This window comes from Bombus pascuorum, chromosome 2 (assembly GCF_905332965.1).
Source record: "Bombus pascuorum chromosome 2, iyBomPasc1.1, whole genome shotgun sequence".
Lineage (NCBI taxonomy): Eukaryota > Metazoa > Arthropoda > Insecta > Hymenoptera > Apidae > Bombus > Bombus pascuorum.
The window spans coordinates 21,422,612-21,447,248 of NC_083489.1; the positions used below are offsets into that span (position 1 = coordinate 21,422,612).

The following is a 24,637-nucleotide window of genomic DNA, read 5'->3' on the forward strand; positions in this document are numbered from 1 at the left end:
CTGAAACGAGATACAATTATTGTCATTATAGTAGTATTTGTAACCGGTTCGAGAATGTATGTACAAGTTATAAGACATTTACTGCAAACATACATTTAATAAAAAGTTATTGTATATCCACTACGAACAGTAGCATTAAACATACAATTACTGATAAAAGTAGTCTCACTAAATATTATGGCTTATTGATATAGTGAGTAATTGACTGTTCAAATACATACTTTGATAGTCTTTGCGAAGTGTATTTCAATGAATATATTATGCCTCTTACCTGCTACGTATATGCATTTTCAAATACGTCTCTGATTTTACCAATGCAATCACCATAGTCGTGTCTCGTTATACTACTAGTGAAATTTCAAAGTGTTGCGTATAATATATACATCAAAAGTGTACAAACACCGTGACTTTGTATGGTGTATGGTATAAAGATATTTGTAAGGCGTAATTCTTTTGTATGGAGTTGTGTTAAAGCGTGTATTAGATGTAAAGGGAAGTCTTGTAACCCCATTGGACAGACAATAAAGAGGAAAGTCCCTATTATTTGATTATAAAGAAAGTTTCTATTTTTCAACAAATGTATCATTTATCTTCCTAAAAAATGAAAAAAAATAATTTTTAGTATTCTTATATAGACATATTATTAATTAGTTGCGAAAACGATTACTAAATAATGTAGATATCGCCATTTAGGAACTTTAATCTTAAAACTTCTTATAAATCCACCATTAGCTTAGTAAATATTTAACTTACTCTTTCGTCTCGCTTAAATTTTACTAAATAATATGTTGTTTCAAATCAAAAATGCTATGTAAAAGATATATGAATCATATGAAAATAAAATTTGTGTCTTCTCTTATTAAATAAAACAAATATAACTTATGAATTACTCATCTTCATAATATTAGATACATTGAGTTCATTCTTCGTGTCTTCGTATCAAGCCAATTTAATTATCACTAGATACTCTGCTTTTAATAAGAAGCGAGAATACTTTATAAAAGAACAGGATACTTTGAGAAACACCATGTAAATTTCCAAAACTTAGGATTCATTCTATTCATTCTATCCATACAGTTCGCTCAATCATTGGCGATTAATCAATGATTCAAGATTAGGAGCGTGATATTTGAGGAAAGGTGGTTAAAAACATGGGGTGCGAAAAATGCGACGGATTTTCGCGAACGATTTGCACTCTGTGCTCCATTCAACTAGGTTCATCGAGAATACCGAGATGAAAAAAAAGGTGAAAAAGAGCCAAAGAATTGTAATTCTGATTTGCGAATATCGAGCACTAATAAGTTGATTCGCGTTAATCGGGCTGGTTTTAAACGAGCGTTCGTATAATTCCGAAAATCATGACACATTGGGGGCTTATGTTACGATCGACTCGGCCGCTTTTTACTCGGAACACGTACGCTGATTGCGCATCGGAATTTGTTGCGATTTTGTTTTTGTAACCCACCGTGATTTCGTCGCGCGTAGAGGCTCGAAAACGCGCCAGTGTTGTTCGTTGACACGTAAAATAGGAGGATTAAAAACTCATTTTTCTGCATAACTATCCTTTTCTCTTACCGATTAGAGAGAAGAAAGGTATAACATGATTTCTTGATGAAATCCTTTCTTATTACTCGTCGCTATGAGTTAACACAATTTTTTATTCGGTCGATACACGTGCCGCCTTTTAATCTCCGACATGCACAAGTGTGCGGTGTAATTATAGCATTCTGTGTCTGCTTGTCGCGTTAATGGATACGAAAGTAATGTTCTCGCCATTCTTTTGTTTAGGAACGATACTTTGCCGTGCAGACTTTGCCTGTGTTAAAGAAGCAGAACATGACCTGCCTTCTTTTTCTACTGGCTATCCTAAAAGATTACTTTTTCTCCTTATTCAAAGATTAACTTTGCATAAACAACATGGCTATTAGTGACGGAAAGAGGTGCCACTACATATCTTTTAAAAGATTTTAAATTGTGAACTTTATCACTTATATCGCGTTGTATGTCATTTTTAATCCTTTTGGTGTTCACTGAAAGGGGAGAGTCTAGAAAAACATTTTTATTAAAATGGGGAAGTATGGTAAAAAATATCTAGTTTTTTTTTAATTGGTATTATATATAAGTACTTTTATTATGGATAAGATGAAAATATTTATATGAACATTCTGTATACCTACTTTTAATAGTTTTTTTTTTCTTATATAGCCGAACGTTATCACATTACATTCTGAAAGAAGTATTCTCTGATTCGTGGTCATTTATTTATTACCCGTTTTAGAACAAATGAAGAACACGTTGAATTTATCCATAAAGTATAAAACTGAGTGACGAATATAGAAACTATGTCCCCTGAATTTATTGGAGGTAAGGACATCTCCTTGTTTATCTGCCTTAGTGTATAAGTTTATCCGTTTTCGGAAGGATTTTTCTACTCTGTTCAGTTGATAAATTTTTATACGTATAAACAATCCTACGTTTCATATCTTCAAGTGTTGTTGGCTCAACTTGATAAATATGATTCTCTAAATAGCCCCATATAAAACAGTCTACCAAATAAAAACGGATAAACTTGTGCACTAATGAGAATGTGATCGAGATGATCTCAATGGCCGAGAATTCAAATAGCTATTACAATAGAATCCATATCAGTGCAGTGAAACACACATACAAACAAAATCTGCTCTCTTTAGAACCAATATGATGTACAAGGTCTGAACGCGTAATCATTTTGCAATGTATATATTGTTGCCCTAATGCCGGCGGTATATCAAATTTGTATTTAGGTAGCGTTTTAAAAATATACGACGTCAACCGTAAGATGATGTATTATACTTAAAAATATAGGTTCCAATTTAAAAATTCAGAGTTACTCTATGAAAGATTTTAGGGTCATCACAAGGTCAAATACGTGACAGTACAATTTGTGCCGCTCAATGTGCTACAACTATCGTTTGAAACAATTTTTTATATTTCTCATATTTTTCGAAATATCTGCTTTGGAAGATTCAAATGATATACCGTTACTTGTTCTCATATTCGACCGTTGTTTAAAATCGAATAAAGTTTTTAAAAATTGGACCAAACGGTTCGAGCTTCTTTGAGAAATTAAAAAGATTAGTTTACTAGACCATGTGTAAAAATAATTTAAAAAACACTATAATTAGTTGGAATCGCAAAAGAAAATAGTAAAGATAATAATAAAAATAATAGTAAAAAAATTACATTTTACAACCTTTTTATTTGAACCTGAAAATTTAAACAATACATTTTCTAGACTAATATTAGTTGTATACATACTGAAAATTTCATCGAAATCGGTTGATGCGGAAACAAGCGACAGGTATCGAAATATGTAAGAATTTAAATTTATTACGATTGTAAGCCGAAAGTTGTGAAAAACTGCAATTTTCAGCATTTTTAATACTCTAGTTCATAACAACGTTAACCGATTTTGATGAGATTTTCAACATATAAGTATATAATTGACATAAATCCACAAAACGTATTGTTTAAATTTATGAAAATTTAATTGCAGACAGATAAAAGCGTTGTAAAAAGACGACCTTCATTATTTTGTTTGCGATTCCGACCGATTGGAATTTTAATTTTTTCAACATTTTTTTCACACCTGATCCAGTAAACTAATTTATCTAACTTTTTAAAAGAACTGAAGTCGTTTTGTCCAATCTTAAAAAAGCTATAGTATTTTAAACAGTGGAAGAATATGAATGTAACTTTATGTATGTACATATTCTGTACATGAAAGGTGCGGTTGAAAGTTATCTCAAGGGGACACGAAGTGATTTCTTATAAAAAAAATATGTAAAGGATATAAAATCAAATTTTTTCGTTCGAAGATTGATTTTTGTAAAAGTCGAGTTTAAAAATTTATCAAGTATACTTGAACATGGTTAATTGGGCGGACTGGATAGAACTAAGTAATCGACCGAAGGTTATTCTACGTGTGAGAATAGATCGCAAATGTAGAATAAAATGTGTTCATAAGATTTATTTCCGATAAAAATAAATTTGAAAATTTACTAGGCCAAAATTTACTAGAAAAATTTTATTCTACATATTTTATTTATTAAGTCTACAATATCTTATCTACAATAACATCCTATTAATTGTGTACTCATATCCAATCGGTAGTTAGCCAAGTATAAGCATACTTAACAAATTTTCAAACTTGAATGTCTCAAACATCAAATTTCAGAGGAAAAAATTTTGTTCTATATTTTTTTCTTAGCTTTTTTCATAAGGAATCACCTCGTGCCCGCTTCTACATAACCTTCTACCGCATCCTGTATGTCAGGAAGAACTGCCGTTGTTTCCCATATAATCGGTAGTTTATTTTTCGTCTTTCTTATCAGTTTATCCATAAATAGGTGGTAATTATTATGAGACTTTGGTAAGTTATAACAGTGATTAAAATTAAGGAAACGTGATTCTCGCGATCTGTAGACCGCTTGGGCATGTTAAATTATGAATGTAGGTATGAAATAATATTACGAAGGATGATAGAAAACTGAAAAAGATGTAGTACTCTTTCAAGTATGAACACAAAATAATAATAAAGAATAATAAAGCATTAGCACTAATAAGTACACTATATAAAATATACACTAAATAAAATCTACATTTAATAAAAATATTATAAGTTTAATTTTTAAATATTTTAATATCTATTTTAAGCAAAGAAACTTGTTTCATAAAATTAAGGATTAATTATTTTGAGTATTAAATTATGATATCGATAGATTATTTGACTATTTGCATCCTAAAGTTAACATGTTGGAAGTGAATTCGATTCATACCAAAACTAAGTTGTATCAATATACTTTTTTACCTAATAATACGTAATACTTTTACACACGAATTTTAAACGTCGCATATAATATTACAAAAGTGCCATTATTCTAATTGAACGTGTTACAGCTTTCGCAGTATTCGCCCTCGTGATCCGTATTATACGCTCTCGTTTCGTACATTTCAAAAATTATTTGCGCAGTTAATTCTGAATATATTTATTCAGGTATAATATTGGAATAAAAAATCATTCGATTGAAGACAAATAATGAAAGAACTAAAATAAACAAATTATTTTTCCTGTCGCATACGTTTCAGTAGATTTTGATTAAAGAGAATAATTTAAGATCTGAGTTATCGTGTTGAAATGATTGCATTCAAAAAATGATTAAGCTTTAAATACAATGCAGTTTAATTCACTGCATGAAAATAAATTGAAAATTTTATTTGTTGCTTTGTCTTCAAATAAAAGCAGATGGATCTTAGGATATTGTTCGTTATATTTGATTCGAACGAATACGGCTTTTCTATGATTTATCTATGATTTCATATCTAATGATATGTTACACATAACATAGCATTAGTATGAAAAAGTTAATACTTATAAAATTTCAGATCTTGCAGCTATTTCAATATTATTTTACGTTTGGATTTTTTATTTTGTTCTCATGAAAATGATTTTATTTAACTATTTTTCAAGCTAATTATGTATTAAAACCATTGAATACTTTTACTCATCTAATATAGTTCATAATTAAATTTTGTCAAGAAAATACATATATCGATATAAAGTGATATATAGTACAATAGAATTCAATTTATTTAAACAAATTTTAGTTAATAGCCGATGTACAGAATTTTTGCTGGATAAATTCGTTTCTCTGAACCTGAACTCTCGTTATATGAACGAAAAATTGTAGGTAGTGGGGATAATTAGTGAGCTCCTACTATATGAATTCCAATTATATGAACTGTTTGGACAAATTCAGATAAATGGAGTTCTACTGTATAAGAAAGAGAAAGAAAGTGAAGGAAAAGAGTATTGTTTATTGCTAAATAAAATTTTACAACCGTTTGATAATTGATTCACCGTGATTTAGAAACCCAAATTTCGTTTATCATATTACTATTCTTCTGAAGTAACAGAACAGAAAAAGCAATTCGCTAAAAGTTTCGTTTCAGTGATGAAAAGTCGTAGGCAGTTCTGAGTGTTCAGCTTTTTTAGGAATTCATTGAAACTTGGCCACAAGTGCCATTTGACTGAACGATATTAATGCATATTGCATTAATGTATTAGGCGTTCTTAAAATAACGCATTAACTTATGGTTTTAATTTAAAAGTTTAGCAATATCTAGGCGCAGTTCGTGCTTCTATAATGCAATACAATTTCTTCGGTTATAGCAATAGATGCGAATTCATATTTGTTTAATGCATACATTATTTTAATGGTCGAATTTGCAATGTCTTTAGAAAAGGAGATTGATTCCTTGAACATTAACTTGCAATTCTAAAAATTAACCAATAAAAGTAACATTATATCTTTTAATATATATAAGTATATAGTAATAATATAGTAATATATAATTTCCAGTACTAGAAAATAAAATAGAAACACATTGCAAAATAAAAAAATAATATAACAAAAAAACGAAATAAGAAAATAAAGTAAGAAGTTAGAAATATAATATTTATATTATGCATATTAATACTAAAAAAGTAGATGCGAATATCAAATTATTATTAAATAATGTTATATTAGTAAATGCATTATAATACACATAGAATACACATAGAATTCACAGCATAACTTTTATGTATGATCAGTTTAATTCATTCAATATTTTTGTAAAACAGAAAAATATATTTCAAAAGTTAATCCTGGTTCAAAATAAATCCCTTTCTTTATCTTATAACCCAAATAAAAGGAAAGTTATTAACATTCACATTACATTAACAAAGGTTATTAACATTACAGTTTAAAACATAGTTATACATCTACTTCTATTTACAATCATAATCGTCCTGCATACCCCATATTTACAATTCACTTCTGTAGTCATTGTACAATATATCAAAAAACACATTTGCAAATTCTAGACCAATGAAGATGTCTAAAATTCATCTTAGAAATAAACATAGTTACATACAAAAAGGTCAAGTACTATATTATTGTTATACAAATACAAAGGGTTTCTTTCTGTGAAATATTATAATACTAAAAAATTAAACTTATAAGAATGTTTCTCATAAAAACATTCTCATTTGACTTATCTAAGTATAACTTTAAGTTGGCAATTTCTAGTAGTCCATATAAATCACAGACACTAGCCCGCAAAAGTTTCTGAACATTTACTATAAAAAGCCTTCATCTCCATATTGGATATGTTACATAAAACGTTTTGAAATTTCAATAGCGCTATAATGTGATACGACTGTCATGATGGCATTGTCGGGATAAGCCAAATTGTGATAAAAGCAAACCTGAAATTATAAGATATTCAGTGCAAACATATATAGTCAATCCTTCTATAACACGGTTAATTCGTTCCGTGTTGTGTGAAAACCGTGTTATGAAAATATTAAGTTATAGGAGGACTGTATTGAGGAGTGTAAATAGTAAGTGTAAATGTGGTTTCATTTTAAATTATGAATAATAATATTGGAAATTATTACTGTAATAAATAGTTGCCTGTTTAAATATTTTTGTGATCTCTGCGAAATGTATATCTGCACTAGGTATCTTGAAATTCCTGTATATATTCTCAGATTTATTTCAAACTTTACCAATCTAATCACGATAGCCAAACCCCGCTAATAAAATTTAAGAATGTTTCGTATAGCACATATAATATAGTATATTCATAAAAGGTGCATGTAAGTGTTCGAGCTTATTTTCACACGCATTTCGTTGTATTCTTCTAAGTAAATGTGATTCGTCAAACGAAAGTTGCACTGCCTAAAGAAGGAAAAATAAAACAAAGAAGGAAAAAGGGAAATAGCAAGTTGAGTAGCCGAAACTGCGTTATTATGCCGATTGTAACACATATTTTATCACTGCCGTGTTCTGTCTGGAAAAATATGGTGATACATAGACGCATGCGGGATCGCGTTCATTTTTCTGAACTCTACGGCAGATTCGGCAAACCAGAAGAGGCTACTTTGTTGCCTCTACGAACGTGGATAGTATTTACACGGATGAATATCGGACCGGATAGATATTAGCTTTCAGCAAAATATTTTTCAGCAGTGGACGTGGCGAAAAAACACACTACCTCCCCTCTGTTACGCCCTGGCATATTAGCGCCTCCGGCATTCCTACAGTTTGTTCGGTGTATGAAACGCGAATGCCGTTTTCCGTTAGTTCCGGATCGATGTTCTTTTTGCATTGTTCGTTTTTGTTTTCCTGCGTTTGACTCAACTTCATAACTATTCGCAGCTTAGCTTGTCGTTCCGACAAATTTATCCTCTCTCTGGTTACAGATTAAATTCGCGAGGCTTGCCTGACCCACTGGATCCCGTAATCTTTTCTTTTCTTCGGCAATCACAGGCAAATTAACTCTTAGAGTACAAACTGCGAAGTACACTGACAAAACGGAACAGAAAGACCTTGTTGGCAAAAGGGCAGTTTCATTTCTTGCGACCCCTGTTAATATCATAAAAATTTTTCATACAGCACCATTTCTTTTATCGCTTCGTGTGTAGGATAAAATTTCAAGTCAGGAAAATCAATATCTATACGACCGTTCTGATTATTTTCTGATACATGCTTGCGATTGTATTAAGAACATTTTAGACGGTGTGGAGTGAAATTATTTTGCTGGGTGAAATTGGGGAATGATTTAAATGATTTGTCATGTTTTACTTTTCTCAAAAATTAACGAGAAATGGTTTAAACTGTAGGATATATGATGTAGGATCGTTTGATTGTCTCATTGGGCAGTGTCTGGGTTTGGGTCTGTTGCTAGCAATATTAAATTACTGTGTAATGGACAGGTCATTTGGGTATTATACTTTCCGCAGTCTAAATTTAATGTGTACAAGTTACTAGATAGACTATTTAAATGATTTTCCAGTCAAGCTTAAAATTTGTTTACAAAGCATTCTATTTCTGAGGTCATCGTTACGAACATACCACGAGGCATTCACAGATGTACAAAGTATTACCGACTACAGTGATTCTACCTTTTTAATGTGGCTATCAACTGTTGTTCGAATCGTACGTCTTGATGGGTTTTGTGACAACTTTGATATTAATAGTTTGTTTTTAGAATTTAAAAAGCTGCGAGTGTCTTTTTGTAAGCCAATACACGTGTTCTCTTGTTGTTTTTATTTGCTCTATCTTCTTTCGTATGTACTGTTTACACGTCAGTCTCTTGTCTAGGTATGTATATTCCGAGATATTTTATTACTTTCGATTATGGTATATTCTTATCGTTTAGCGTAGCCGGAGGGTATCTGCTTCTTCAATGTGAATGTGATATGGTTAGGTGTTTCCTTCTTAACTTTTATCTTCCATGTTTTTAAATATTCTTGTATCTTATCCAGTGAGTCTTGAACTATTTTTGATACTGTTGTTGCGCCTTCGCAGAGTGTTAAGATGAACGTGTCGTCAGCAAATATTGAGAGACTAGTTTCATGGGTAGTAGACATATCTGTGTATATATGGTATATACAGAATTGGTCTTAGCACTCTGCCTTGAAAAACCCTTGCTACTACTTCCGTCTTGGATTTTTACTATGAAGGTTCTATTGGTTAAGTACAATTTGAGTAGGCAGTAGTAGGACAGTGAGAAGTTCGTTGCTATTTTGTATAATAAATCTTGATGTCAAATCGTATAGAAGTTTTTTCGATGTCAAGGAATACTGCTATACAGTACATTTTATTCTCTACACCTGCCAAGATATTATTAACTCTGAGCACTTGTTGAGTTGTAGCACGAGTAATAAATATCTTTTCTGCTGCAATTGTTTTCAGTCTTTTGTGGATGATTTTTTCTAGAATTTTAGATATGATTGATGGGAGTTAAATTGGTGTAGGAGTAAATATATCTTTTTCACATTATGGGTCTTTATCAGGTTTTCGTAGCATTAAAGATGGAAATATTATGCACATTATACTGTAAGGAAACAACAGTCCTTATTGAATTTAGCAATAATAATAATAAGATTCTTTTTTATCTATTGTACGAAAACACTGCTTTTTTGCCTAATCTCAATCTTTAATTATATCTAAACTGAATCATTATATTTATAGTGAATCCTAATTTCATATTTCAGGAATAAAGAAACTGGCATACATATGTATAAGCATTAAATATTATCGAGCGTTCTTGTTATTAAAGGAGTTCACTATCCTCAGCTTATTAATTATTTAGCTATTAAGATATAAATTAAAAAACACTACACTAATATTCTTCTAAATATACGTTTGCAATAAATATTTTATAATTCCTATATACATTTCCAGATTGGTTTCAAATTTAAAAAATATAATCGTGATCGTCGTGTCTCATTGTAGTGAAATTTCAAAGTGTTATATGTAACACGTACAATACGACCAGAAGAATGTTCTATCATCAAATATTTTGATGAACCAGTATATATGTATTATTTCTAGTCGATCCATGCTTCAAAGCAAATTTCATTCCTTAGAATATTATCGGTGCACTAGTACTTACAAACGTGAATTGAAGCAGTGTTGTTATGAATCGATAAAAATCGGTGATTCTTCACAGTGGATAGGTACAAGGGGAGGCGGGTCGAAGGTGTACAGACGTTCAAGTGGGGCAAAAGGGAACCACTTAGCCGAAACTGCAGGAGTCTGGAAGTCAGCAGCTATTCGGCAGACGTCACTGGCGCCAGCAGACTACCTTAAACCTCCCCTTTGTACCCCTACTCCTACGCCGACAATCTCATTCCCCAAAAGCGTCGCAAGAATTATAAAGTTGGTGGAGGAGAGCTCCGGGGGACTTCTTCCCTCACCACCTATCCTTGTTAGACAACCTCCTTCCTCTTCGTCTCTCTCCCCCGCGTCCTTTACCTACGCGCCACTTCGACCTAGCGACTCCATTTCTCTCCTGTTCTCTCTCCCTCTCTCTATCTCTCTTTCTCTCACCGCCCCCTCTCTCACCGCCTCCTCTCTCCCTCTCACTCTGTTTTCCCGTTCTTTCCACCGTGTCTCCGTCTCGTCTCCGCTCTCGATGTTTCTCTTTTTTCGATATCTATCTTTGTCTTTACATATCTCATTCCAACTGGCTCCACACTCCTGCTCTGTCCTTTCGACTTGCTCTTTTTCACCGAGCATGCTCTTTTTGCTCCCACTTCGAACTTTCCAACGCGAGGAAAATTGGTCGACGCTTCGTTTCGGATTGTCGGTCGCGAGTCACGTCAGGATCCGAAATCTGTTAACCGTTAACGCGATGCCGCAGGAAGTCGTTCAATTAGACTCATGTACCGCGTGATTTCGAAATAACGCTACCATCGCTCGATCGTTCACCGAAACTTTCAGCTTCTTCTAATGACCAATCACTGTGTGCAATTTTCTCTACAGCCTCTCGATCGCTAAAAACCGATCGTTCTTTCCTTGTTCGAAGCTGTTGAACAACGATTGCCGGCTGCTCTTCGGATTCATGTCGATGAATCCTCACCTGACACTTTCTTTACACACTTTTTCGTTTTGTGCTGTTTTTAGTTCATCAAAGAATTCCAGTCTAAGTTTTGTTTAATTACATATGTCTTATTCGATCTTGGAATTAATTGAATTCTCATTTGCACCCCGTGTTACGAGATCTTCCAGCGTATCGTTGCGACATTGACCTCTCATTCATGATTCTTCTTCTCTTGTTATTTTCCTTCTCATTCATATTGGGTCTACATACAAGGAACTTAATTACTGGCTGTAAGAACAGTCATTGACAGTAACGAAAATTTCTTCTTCAACATAATGATGTTTCAAATATAAAAGAAAATATGAAGACATAACGATAAAACAGGAAACGATATATTTTTGAATGGGCATTTCGTGTGATATTCATTTAAACACTTACTATACCATCAAAAGTATGATTTATTGTAAATGATTTGTGGGGAAAAGTTTGCCTATAATTTCTAATAATCAAATGAGGATTTGTATGAAACTGGTAAATGCCTTTACGGTACAATAGATCTGATTATGATTATTGATTTAATAGAACATCTGATGCATCTAATTTTGAACATTCAACAAAGGTCTTTAAGTTAATTTAAATGTAATCAATTGATTCTACATATTCTTGGTTTCCAGCGTACTGATTTCTTCCTTTATATAATCTGTAGTTTTCTATTGCCTCGTTATATAATCAGAGTATTCTGTTATTAACCTTAATCTTTCTGGTAGATGATCTAACTGTATACTATAAAATTTCTGTGGAATGAAAGCATCGAGAAATATATATAATTACATATTTTAGTTCAAACCATACTAACCAATTTTTCATAATATAAATGAAACTCTTTCATTAATTTTAATTTTTTATTAATTTGCTACTAGTTTACCATACGCGTTGAATTTTAAGCAAATATTGTTAATTATTTCAGCCTTTAAAAATTATATATGCTATGACTGATTATTTAATCTTCACGTTGCTGCGATATTTCAATAGAAAATAGTTAACTGATTATATAATGAATGCTGTTATTATTAAAAAGAACAATAACTCGATTTTTTCGAATAGTTACATGTTTCTCGATATAGTTTTATCATTTACATTCCATCATGTCTGGTATTTTTCAATGAAATTTTGAATTTCTTATATAAGACGGAGGAATCAAGAAATATACGTATGTTAACATAGTTATTATACTTCAAGAATTTTTAACAACTTTTTAATATAATTTATAATATAATTTATATATAATTTAATGTACAACAATTTAAGAAAAAATAATTCATGTCTTTCAACTGAAAAAACTTACTGAACTTACTGAAACAAAATAGTAGTTTTGTCATTTACAATTCATATTATTATCATCATAATTCAAAACAATACTTAAACGCCATACCGGAATTACTCTTCCCTAAAAACTATGTACCTCCTCTAATAAAGTATCTTCCTGGTTGCAATTAGAACTTCGCAATTGTCTATTTATCGTACGCGTTCTACGCCGTATAAAAACATAGTTTCCCGTTGAAGGAACCTTCGATCGGCTTCGATAAAAAACCCCTCAGTTGATATACCCCTTAAAGAATGCATGACAAGTGAACCACAACTTAACCTTATTGCATCCTTTAGGTAGAATATTTCTTAAATGCATGATTTCTCATTTCAATTGTATTCTAAAGTTCTCTTAATGTATTACATACCAAACACATTCATGATGTATCTGAATCATAGTTTATCACATAGTTCATAATACTTATTATTAAGTAGTATAAGTGAAGACTGTTTACAATGAACTCGCCAAGTCTGAATTAAAAATGGTGTCTAATAATGATTTTATGTCATAATCTTGTTAATGGAATGTACACATTGATAATTTTCTGCTTTTGAAATAAGTAATTCTGAGACAGCAGATTCCAAATTAATCCTTACAGACTATCACCAGAGGAAATCGTGTTAATTATATCAGGAGAAAAATATTTAATATTAGGCTAAAATCAAAAAGATAACATGAAATTTTACCTGTGATAAAAATTAAGTTAGTATGCAATGCATTAAAACATCGAATGTCTTTTTCCCAGTTAAAACTAAAGTGATTTGGAATTTGTCATATTCGATGACTGAAAAATGGTTAACCCCTTATGTTGGAATACGAGTTACGAGGACAACGTCACGTAAGTCTTTTCGAAATTTTCTTTTTTTTCAGAAATATTCTCACCTGATAAATTCCATAATAAATTAGACATCAAATGTGAAAATTATATGATAACAACTCAAGCAGTCAACCAACAGCTATCGTAATCTTTTCAATAAGCTTATATCACATTTCACTGTACAAGTTATCAATATTTTTAGTTAAAGTCAAAAAGGATGAATTCCTCCCGTAACTACTCTTTCTCATCATCATCAAAATACTAAAAATGCAAACGTGCATTTGCATTTAATACATATATCTATATATATATGAGCTTCTAAAGAAACCAATATAAGTACATGATTAATGTTCAATTCTCAAGAAATAAATGACTTACTTCCATAAATTCATTTATCGCAAGATGATATAAATGATAGCAAATTCTAAGATAAATTAAAAAAAATAGCATTTGCAACGTCATTATATTTTTGTCTTTTAATTTATAGAATTAATTAGTGTGCTTTATAAACAATTAATGTAATAATACATAACATAATATACAAACTAGTGTGATAATAATATAAGAAACGAAAACTGTTTCGTTCTTATATAATTCGGTTCTCAAACATTGAGCTGATGGCAGGAGGTATTAAGTGGAATGGATTAAAGGGTTGCAACCCATGAGGCAATGGCGATCCTGAAGAACCGGTGAATGTAACAGCAAGAGGACGATAACTCAAGCAAACCGGTAGTAACGATAAAACTACGTTACAGCCCCAGGGAGAAAAAACTTTTGATTTACTTCTGCGCAACGTTTGGTCATGTGCCCGTGTCCCATATATACGGTAAAGGACTGTTAACCCACTTCTGAGCGAGCTACAACGCGATACAGTCTGTATCGATCAGTCGATCACGTTCCTCTTTTCGCGTCTAGATAACCGACCAGCACCTCTTTCGTCGCTAGAAATGTCCGCCAAGGTAGGCTCCCTCTCAATACTCGTTTCTCCGCGCCTTCTAACACTACCTTCCGTACCTGTTCCCCTATGTCGCCTGTGGGAGTGGTACTCGAACCAGACGACCTCGACGATTCCTCCGTAATGCCAATAAGGAATGCCGGCAAGCACGCATTCTTGCCGACAGAAAATGTCGTGATCCGCCTGACCTGGTGGAAAAAAGACTCGATTAAATGGAGACGGAAGAGAGGCGCAGGGATTGTACAAACGACCGAGTATGTGCGTTTATGTAACCCGTACGTTTCCGCGATTGGGGAAGAGGGGAACACGCAACAATCGCATTTCTTTTATTGGATGTTCACTGATTGAGAATGGGAAAATAGAAGTCTTATTTACTTGTTTTTATTAATTTTCTTTTTTTTTTTTTACAACGTCCGTCTTTGCAATCTGGGTCGCAGGTAACGTAATTATTTCGGCCGGATTCATGAACAATGCGATCCATTTATTACTCCCTTTTTTAATCCCTTACCGTGTTGCCTTCTCTACTTCCCTTTTTCTTTTTCGGCTAGTTGGTATGGCAGTACTAGGTAGGCATTCTTATAAGTTTTGGAGAGGGAATACAAAATGTAATAATCACTGTGATAATTTCGTAAATAATACTAATATTTTGATGCGTTAATTGATAACATTTCTGAAAAGATGATCTTCTTCTCCCTTTTACTCTTTTGTGTGATATTCGCAATTATTCGGAAAGTTTATAAGGAAATTTAAGAAAAATTTATGTACAATGTATTTTAATAACAATCATACTTTTATACGTCTTTTTTCAAATTCTTGAAATTTTCTGAAATTAGTACAATTTCCATTCGTCTCGAGAAATTTTTAATAATCTTCATTTAATCTCAAGGAATACACAACGAAATACTTATATCAGTCATTAATTTTCTGAATATAATAATAATTATCTGAACAATTTAATACTTACATAACCATGGCGCCAATTACAAACATTAGATCATTTTTGATAATTAGGATAAATTGGATGCTTTTCACTGTTTACATTTCCAAATGTAATTTGGAAATTAGTAATAAAGATTGCGTATTTGTATATATTTGTATTTGTATTTGAGTGTATAAAATATTCAAAATATAATAGCGCTTCTTATAGTACCTAGTATGTAACACAATTTTCCATCTATTGTAGGTCTCTTTTTTTAATTATATTCATAGAAATATGAATTTGCATAAATATCCGCATTCTATTATCAATTTGTAATTTTCGTCACATTATATGCGTCTCATATTGTCTCAATATAATATATTACAAGGAAAACTTATCGTTTCTTAATAAATGTCATTACATTTAGAAGTAGTAGAAGTAAACCTCATTTCTTTCTAAACATAGTAATCACAATCATATAAAAAAATACTGTGTATATTGGTGCGTTTAGTATATTGCATATAACTTTTTAAAGAACTGCAATTCAAAATTTTCAAACTATCGATAATGTGCTTTTTGTACATACAAATACTATAATTGTAATTATGTGCTGTTTATCTTTACAAATATTATAGAAACTTCTACAGTTAAAGCAAACTTCGCTTGATGTTTCAAATACTTAATAAAGGAAACGTAAGTGTCTTAATACATATATTTGCACAGTACAAATATTTTTGTATTTTATTCACGGTAAATATTCGAGAAATGGCAATGGTAAAAAGAGTAAAAATGGTGTGAGAAAAGAGAGCATAAAAAGGAAGATGGAAGACGTGAATGTAGTAGTATGAATAGTGATAAAAATCGATGGATAAATAATAATGGGGAAAGGAGGAACAAATATGAGTTAAGAAAGAAATAAAAGGTGAAAAAAGAATTGAAAGGAGAAATTGAGGCGATGAATACATTGGCAAATGCATATTGTGTAGAACTGGCACTGATTGTAGAAGTTCGTAAATACAAGAAAAGGATGTATGTACGTGTATTAAAATAAGAGGCAGACTGAAAAGGAAGAAAGGGGATGAAATATGATATGTATAAAAAAAGAAACAACCAGGAAGAGCATGGTATGGAAAAATGGTAGAAAAACAGTACAAGGATAAATAAAAAAAATTCGTTGAGATAAAACTCAGCATGTAAAGAAACATTTTATTTTTTTGTATTTTATAAAGGTTTTGTTAAGAATATGGTAATTCTTTTTGGTATCATATAACTTTCTTATACTCTATTTGTGTGAACTACTACATCCAATTGAAATTATTAAATGTTTTAATAATTGGTACTCTTCATACTACTTATTATCTTTGTAATACCAGATACAACATTTAAATTGAAGTTTGAAAAATATTATACATTTAATGTACATAGATTGTTGGTGATATTCAACTTTCACTGACATTGTTCACGTGAAGATAGCTGCAGGGATCTATTTTCATTCTGTAACACGATTTCAACTTGCATCCCTTTGTATTTTGTAAATTGAAACTTTCTAACTTTTTTGCAAACTAAAAGAAATAAAAATTATAAAATGTATCTGTTTCAGCAATAACGATCAAGAGCTAATGTTTATATTTCGTACATAAAATTGAAAGTTTTCCAAGTTTTTGTATAATATCAGGATATTTTACTTTGTGTGTGGCTATTAATTTTATGTAATTTGAATCACATATCATTGAACCATGTAATAATAAAAGACATTCCCCAATACTATATTATGTTGTCAAGAGAAAATAGAAAATCGAGTACAATTATTTATAAAAAAATCCAATCAAGTTTATATTACATATAAAAAATATATTACAATGATAAATACCTTATGGAAATCATTACACGATTCAGAAGCGCAAAAGTACTTTCCATGATTTAAAATAAAATTGTTTGTTATAGTGGCACAATTATCTATCTCCTGGAACTTTAAAAAAGTGTAGGATCTAAATGATATAAGAAATAGCAATGAAAAAATATTAGGGAAATCCTTGAAATTTTCTTTCATAATCAAGATATTAGAAAAGGAGATTCAACAATATAAATTGTCTGAAAAAAAGAAAGTTACAAAATAGAATATTACTAATACAAATGTTTACTACTACTAATAGGCAATATTTATCCTTAATCCTCTCAGGTCTGAATCTTTTTTAGACTATAAGGAAAACTGCAGTTGTAAATAAATTTTCCTTTGTGCCCAAAAATTAAAGGCTATCGTCGCGAGACTAAAGGTGAGATTTTCTGTGTGTGTCCAACGCGCCTGTCGCGTCAGACGCAACCTTATACCCGAACTATCCGACATGCGGCCAAAAGAAAAGCATGATTCTCCATTATGATGGTACAAAGTACAAATGCGGAGTAAGACTGCGTTTGACGTAAATTCACGCATCGGACACACATAGGAAATCAAGGCTTTAACGATTCGTCTGCGTAAAGTATCTCAAGTATCGTCGCGACGTCTCCAGCACGGAGGGAAATAATGGAGAATCGGAGCGACGACGCTCGTTCTTGCGAGGGGCAACCGGGCTTGTGGAGTTGCTTAATCGAGCGTGCGTTTTCAATGAATTATTCAAGATTGAGTGTCTAATAGTTGTCACGGCAGGCCGTGTTTAAGGAGGCGTTTATTCTCATTATCCAATCCGCGTTCACGCCTTTTCGTTTACGTCTAAACCTACACGTGTTCACGCGTCCTATGTTTTTCTTCTTCTCTCTCCCTTCATTTCTTTCTATCAGCGTCACCCTTCCTTTAATTCATGCGACTAATACGATGTTGTCCTTCGGTTCGATATGGTTCTATTCACAGAGGGGGCCATGATACTCGTTGAAGGACTCAAAGTTTTATCATTAATGTATGTATACGACTGAACTACCAATATAATCGATCTTCCTCACAGGAAATTGAAGTTTCACTCGGATTTGTGAAAGGTTTCGGTATTTTTCAATAGTCCTTTAATATTGTAGCGCCTTATGTCTACTCGTATTATGTACTGGATTTGCCTTATATAATTTTCTATATCGCACACTGCGAAGAAAGTTTTGGTAATAAATACGTGCGATACATTATTTTCTTTCTTATCTTATATAAGTATCTTGATAATTTATTATCAGAATTGTCTTCTATAAAATACGTACATATGAGCAGTAAAATTGAACAATTTATTGTAATTGAATCATGTATTTATATCATTACTATGTCTCTGATATTAAATTATTAAATATTACTATCAACCATAAGCTTTTGTTCAAAATTAAAACAAAACTTAACACGTTATATGTTACAACCTGTTTTTTTTTCACGTGGAGAATTCCTCATGGACACTCCGTCGCTTCGGGCAGCAGCAGAGCAGTGTCGGAATATGTTACAACCTAATGCTATTATAATAGTTCCCTCAATAATATTATGGTAGATTAATTTAATATTATTATCTGTTTTCGAATGTTCTTGGAAAAAGCGTCAAAATTTGACTAATACACTTGCCAATGTTTCTTCAATTTTGGATATTTGATTACATCTCACCCAAATCCTTAAATGTTAATCCTTAAGTTAAAAACTTAACGGGTTCTATAAAAATATTTATCATGAAGTCCACAACTTCGTGGGTTAAATAAATAAAATTCTTCAGTAATAAATATAACAATTGTATGTAACGTAATGAATATATTAAGTATTTCGTCAACTCCCATCAGTCTCTACATCTGTATAAAATGTTACTATGTGTGTTCTAAGACTTTCCAGTACTACTCCACTTTGACCATATTTCTCCCATTAAGATCGACAATAATTTCAGTAGCACCGATTCGATTCATATAAAACCACGAATAATCGACTAACAAGTAATCTCGATGTCGCGTCGTCGCGCGAAAGGAGGCTATTAAACTTTCATTAGTCACGTTGTTTACGATCAGTACTATTTAGCGGATCGTGGAGTAACATTAGTCGGCTAGTGCCCAACTATATTTACTTTGGCGTTCGCTATACTTAGGCAGTCAGAATTTGTATTGTACGCATTGGTATACATGCGCTACAGACGCCGACTGAGTTACATGAATAGCGTATTGCGAAAATAAAGCAAGCACGGTTATAATTGCAATAATCAGCAACGAATAATATTATTAGCCGCGGTTGGAGACCGCTATACTCTGATGCACGATCGCCTCTTTAAAATATTGCCGCTGGAACGACCTCGCTAAACTTATTACCCCGAAACAAGCGGCAATTTTAACCGCGATTCCAGTAGAAATTGCACCCCCATATTGCGTCGATTGTTATTATTGAAAGAAACGCCAGCTATGCTTTATATTATATTACTCTTGTAATTAGATTGCTGTATGCGAATGCATTCTTCGAAATGAAACGGTGGTGCATTAGTCGCATATTGATCACTAGGTAAGAAATTATCCTTCTTCCTACAGTATTCAGACTTTTCGACAACATATGAGTTTCGAAACTCGTTTGTATGTCCGTAAAATGATATATATAGTACGTACAGTATAAACGTACAATACGTAAATAACAGCAATCACAGGACGCAAATCGTTTTATAATACAAACGCCAGCAAAAACAGAAGTTCCATACTTAAAAGTTGAAACTTGCAGTTAATACACGGGTACCTAACGGATTTTCAAACTTAATTTTTTCGAAAACGGAACCTTAATTGAAAAAATGTTATTCGTCTTTTTCGACTTATTACCATTTGGCTGGTTACACCATGATTTTGGAGACATCATATATAACACAATAAATTTCTCACTATTATTGGACACAATGTTCAGCAGTTAGTATAACAATGTGTATGAATGATGTATATGGCTGACAGATAAATATATGTAAGTGTATATTAAGCTCAAAAATGCTAAATGATGGAAAAAACGACAAGTTCTTTTTAAAGAGGGATATATGTGTATTGGTTTGAGTCAGATAAATTAGGGCCGTCGGAAGCCAGTTGAAAACACTGTTACAAACGCTACCTAATAGTACCGAAGGTCTGTTATATATAGAGATCTTCGTATATGTATTTTTGGAACGCATGATTTCCCGGAACTAAAATTTTATATTTTATGTCTATTATCCCATTCAATGATATACACTGAATTTCGTCGTGATCAACAACCGGTATCATTAATATGGAATAATAACCATATTTGTTGGGTTTCATACATACTTGTTATTAAATCTTTGAGTACTGGTTGGTAAATCGCGTAGAACAGTAAATAATATTGTTTAAACATATTTAATAATTTGTATACATTAAGTGATAGTAAGTATATACATTTCAAAGTTCAATAAAGTAAAAAGGATAATAATGTAATAGTATGCCATTCCGTAATTATACAGTAATTTAGTATTATTTAATGACACGTGGTAATCAAATGATGAAGAAAATCCTGCGAGTACAAATACTTTGACTTATACTTATTACCACATCTCATTGTTAATGACGAGATTATCCTAGCCCTTATAACTTTATCTACCAAAATGTACCTTTTTTATATAATTAAGTTAATATCTTCATTTAAAGAAGATTCATTATCTTAATAGTAACATAGCAGAACACTTATTTAAAGAAAGAATATTATATATAAGCTTTTATTCGCTTCCTTAACGTGATCTACCAAAACATTTTATTAAAACATTCCAAATATTAAATCATTATAAGGATAACGTCTTGATAGTATAACCGAAGTACAAACTTGCGCTCTCGTCTGATTTCATGATAACTTTAATGTAATTTTTCTTGATTAGTTCCTATATTATAATAAAATTAAAAAAATTATAATACTACAACAGAACATTATTCAATGTCATTAAACGTCATTAAACTTAAATGTATTCCACATATTTATATTTTTGAAAGTTTCTTTCATTTATCTGTTATCATACCGCGGTATTCTGCTAATATTATATCATTAAGGGGACAACAAATAATTTATTTACAGTTACTATTTCATACTTTTAATCAGAACAGAAAACTGTAAATAATTATAATCATTTTCATCATGAAACAAATCCTTTTGAAATGCTGTAATTGTGGAGAATTTTATCCTATATTCCAGATTAGAGAAATTCTAAATGAGAATCAAAAGCAGTTTCTTTTCTGAAAAAACACGATGTTATATATATAATAATATCTAATCCTACAGTATTTTCAGTGTTCAATATCGTCATTATTAACCACATACGTACGTAGAGTTGTTGCGACGTGACGTTAGAACCTACTTAAAAAAATTACAATTTTCGTTCTTAAACAGCAAACAAAGTTCTAACTATATAGGGTTAAGAACCTTGCAATAAAATCAATTTTTCTTGCGGAAAATTAACCGAGTTCCTCATTAAACTACCGACTGAAATATATAAATAGCTTTCAAAATACAGAGGAGCAGTTTCCGGAACAAGGAGGGAAAATGCGATATCCTTTCGTGGAAGGAACTGAGAACCAATTAATCCGTCCTTCGTGAAATCGACGGGACGGTTGCAATAAATTCGTGCCACGATCCCACGATTCGACCCCCGTCGAAGATAAAGTATGTCATCGTCGGCGATGCGAGTCGTACGCGCCGATAGTCGTCGGGAAAGTTCTCGTTTTCGTGCGGATACGACCGGTCACCGAATATATAGGAGTGACGTGGCGCCGAGATGCGTGTAAGAAGGGTGATACGAAATATCGTCGACCACGTTTCGTGCCTCTTGCCATGCTACCCGATACACATTGGCCTACTTTTCGAATCGAGGGAACCAAGACCGAGAACACATTCAGGGAACAGAAACGCATGCAAAAGTGAACTTCCATAGATGTTCGTCACGGTATTTAAATGCCCCGTCAAATCAAATTGGACGTTATTCAGATGATTGATCGACGAATCGAATTAATCGTGATTGTTTCTTGCAGGTGATATTGAAATGTTGTGAGATCATGAAATAAAGGAAATAGTAGTTCGAGTATTCAATGACATTTCATGTGTTTTTGTAAAAGAACTTTATGCTTTATATCTTGCTTTACTAGCTTATACAAAAGTGTTTGAACACTTAAAAAACGTTTATGTATATGTTATGTATATGCTATAGCACGGTAATGAAACATGACTGTCATGTATATTGGCGAAATGTAAAATCAACTTAAAAACGTATATAGAAGATACAAGATATTTATTACAAACATATTTAAAAAATAAAGAATTAGTGTAGGTGCAGCATGAATATTCACTTTAAACGTATAAGTGCTAAATATGGTCTTACTGAATATGGGAAATTATTAATATAATAATTATATAATTAACTGCTTAAATACTTATATAATCTCTGCGAAGTATATATATATTATATACATTATATACATTATATACATTTATATATATACACACATATATATGTATAAAATGTACATATTTCCTAAATATATTCGAATACTTCGTCAACTCTATTGCAAATAATTTGTCACTCTCCTCCGCTTTATGTAACCATCAGAGTAGAAATTAAGTTTATCTACGTAAATATTATGTAATTATGCCTAATATTTGTTTGAAGACCACACATGTAGGTTCTTTTACTTCCGAAGACTATTTACATCCAAAACAAAAATTACAACTACTATTAGAATATTAATAAAACTACTAATAAAATGTAATACTATAGCAATATCGAAATAAATATATGGTATTGAAAATTTTTGTCACAATTACTTCCAAATTAAAGAAATCTTACTAGCACAAAATTCAAACATTAATGTTTATTGATAACTGTTATTAACAAAATATAACAATCTAGCTCAAAATCTTGATTACAATTACTGGTTTTACAACATTTACTGGTTGTCAGTGATTGCTGACAAATAAGTCGTGTGCTAATGCTCCATAGATTTGTCCTATACTTGGACTTGTTTGAGAAAAGAACTCTTTTGGATAGCATTGATTGCTTACAAACAAATTATTCTTATATTCAAATTCTTATATTCAAATTATTACGCCCAATTCTGGCGTAGAAACATGATTTTTTACGTTGTAGGTATTATATATTTTTAGATTGTAGGTGTACTTGAACGCCGAAGTCGAAAGATGACTGAGGAAAAGGTCTTCAGTCTGTGGGACTCGGTCCCGGATAGGATACGATTATTGCATATCGAATTCCGGAATCCTATTCCGGACTATGAACTTCTGATAAAATTGTCGATATTTTAGCTACTTCCTTAAAACATTAGGAAACGTGGAAGTGAAAATTATACAAACATTGCATGTTAGATAAGATCGATATTGAATACATGTCGAAAATCCTTCTGAAATGTTCCATTATAATATTCTTCGTCGTTTTAAAAATAAAAGTTATTTTTATTACCCACTCTGAAGATTGCAAAATGTTTCTAAATTTAATGAAAACTGTTTTGGTAAAATGAGTAACATCTTGTCAGAAAGCTTCTTGTCAGCATAATAAGTAATGCTTTAGAATTAATTAAGTATTTCCTTATATATAAAAGTACCGAATAATCGTATATAAAATGTAACGAATAATTTGAAGCGTGTCTTTAACGATATAAATGAGTTGCTAAGTATTATGGCTATGAGGTAATTACGTAAGTTAATATCGTCTGCTCCCACCCTATTACATTTATACAAAATAAATAAATATAATGTACCAAGTTAAGGCGATAAAAAAATGATACAATCTTATTTTATAAGTTTAGTTATATAGTAATTGTATAAGTTATTTATACATTTTAATGAAGTAGATGAATATAAAATATCAAGCTGAGGTAGTACAAATGGTACAATCTCCTTTTTTTCACGTAAAAATGTACAATTTTGTTTACTAGTAAAGTACTCTGTTCAATAATAGTAATACGAGCATTGATGATGTATCCCGCGTCTACTCGAATTTAATGCTACACTGAGCGAAGCTACAACACTGTATAATTAAAAAGAGGAAATACGAAACAGTTGTACTTTTAAATTCGACCCTCTAAATGTGAAACTTTAATTCGATACATATGTACAGTGGCATCGCATTCGCTTCAATATTTTTACAATTGCAAATCGTAATATTGACTACCATACATTGAAACCTATATATATTTTAATGTACAAATACATATATTAATAAGTAATAAATAATGCAAGGATTATTTAAATTC

At 31.6% G+C, this 24,637-nt stretch overlaps 1 protein-coding gene across 2 annotated transcripts in view; it reads left to right on the forward strand.

The window, feature by feature from the left end:
• The window catches only part of LOC132904606 (forkhead box protein O-like), a 297,766-nt gene that overhangs the window by 193,557 nt on the left and 79,572 nt on the right, over positions 1-24,637 (forward strand). Inside the window, exon 8 of one of the 2 annotated variants that reach the window (XR_009657626.1) lies at positions 13,655-13,919. The exons of the other annotated variant lie outside the window; for it this stretch is intronic. The gene's annotated coding sequence lies outside the window, so the exon portion shown is untranslated. Of the gene's footprint in view, positions 1-13,654; positions 13,920-24,637 lie in introns of those variants that run through there. 2 annotated transcript variants of the gene reach the window in all.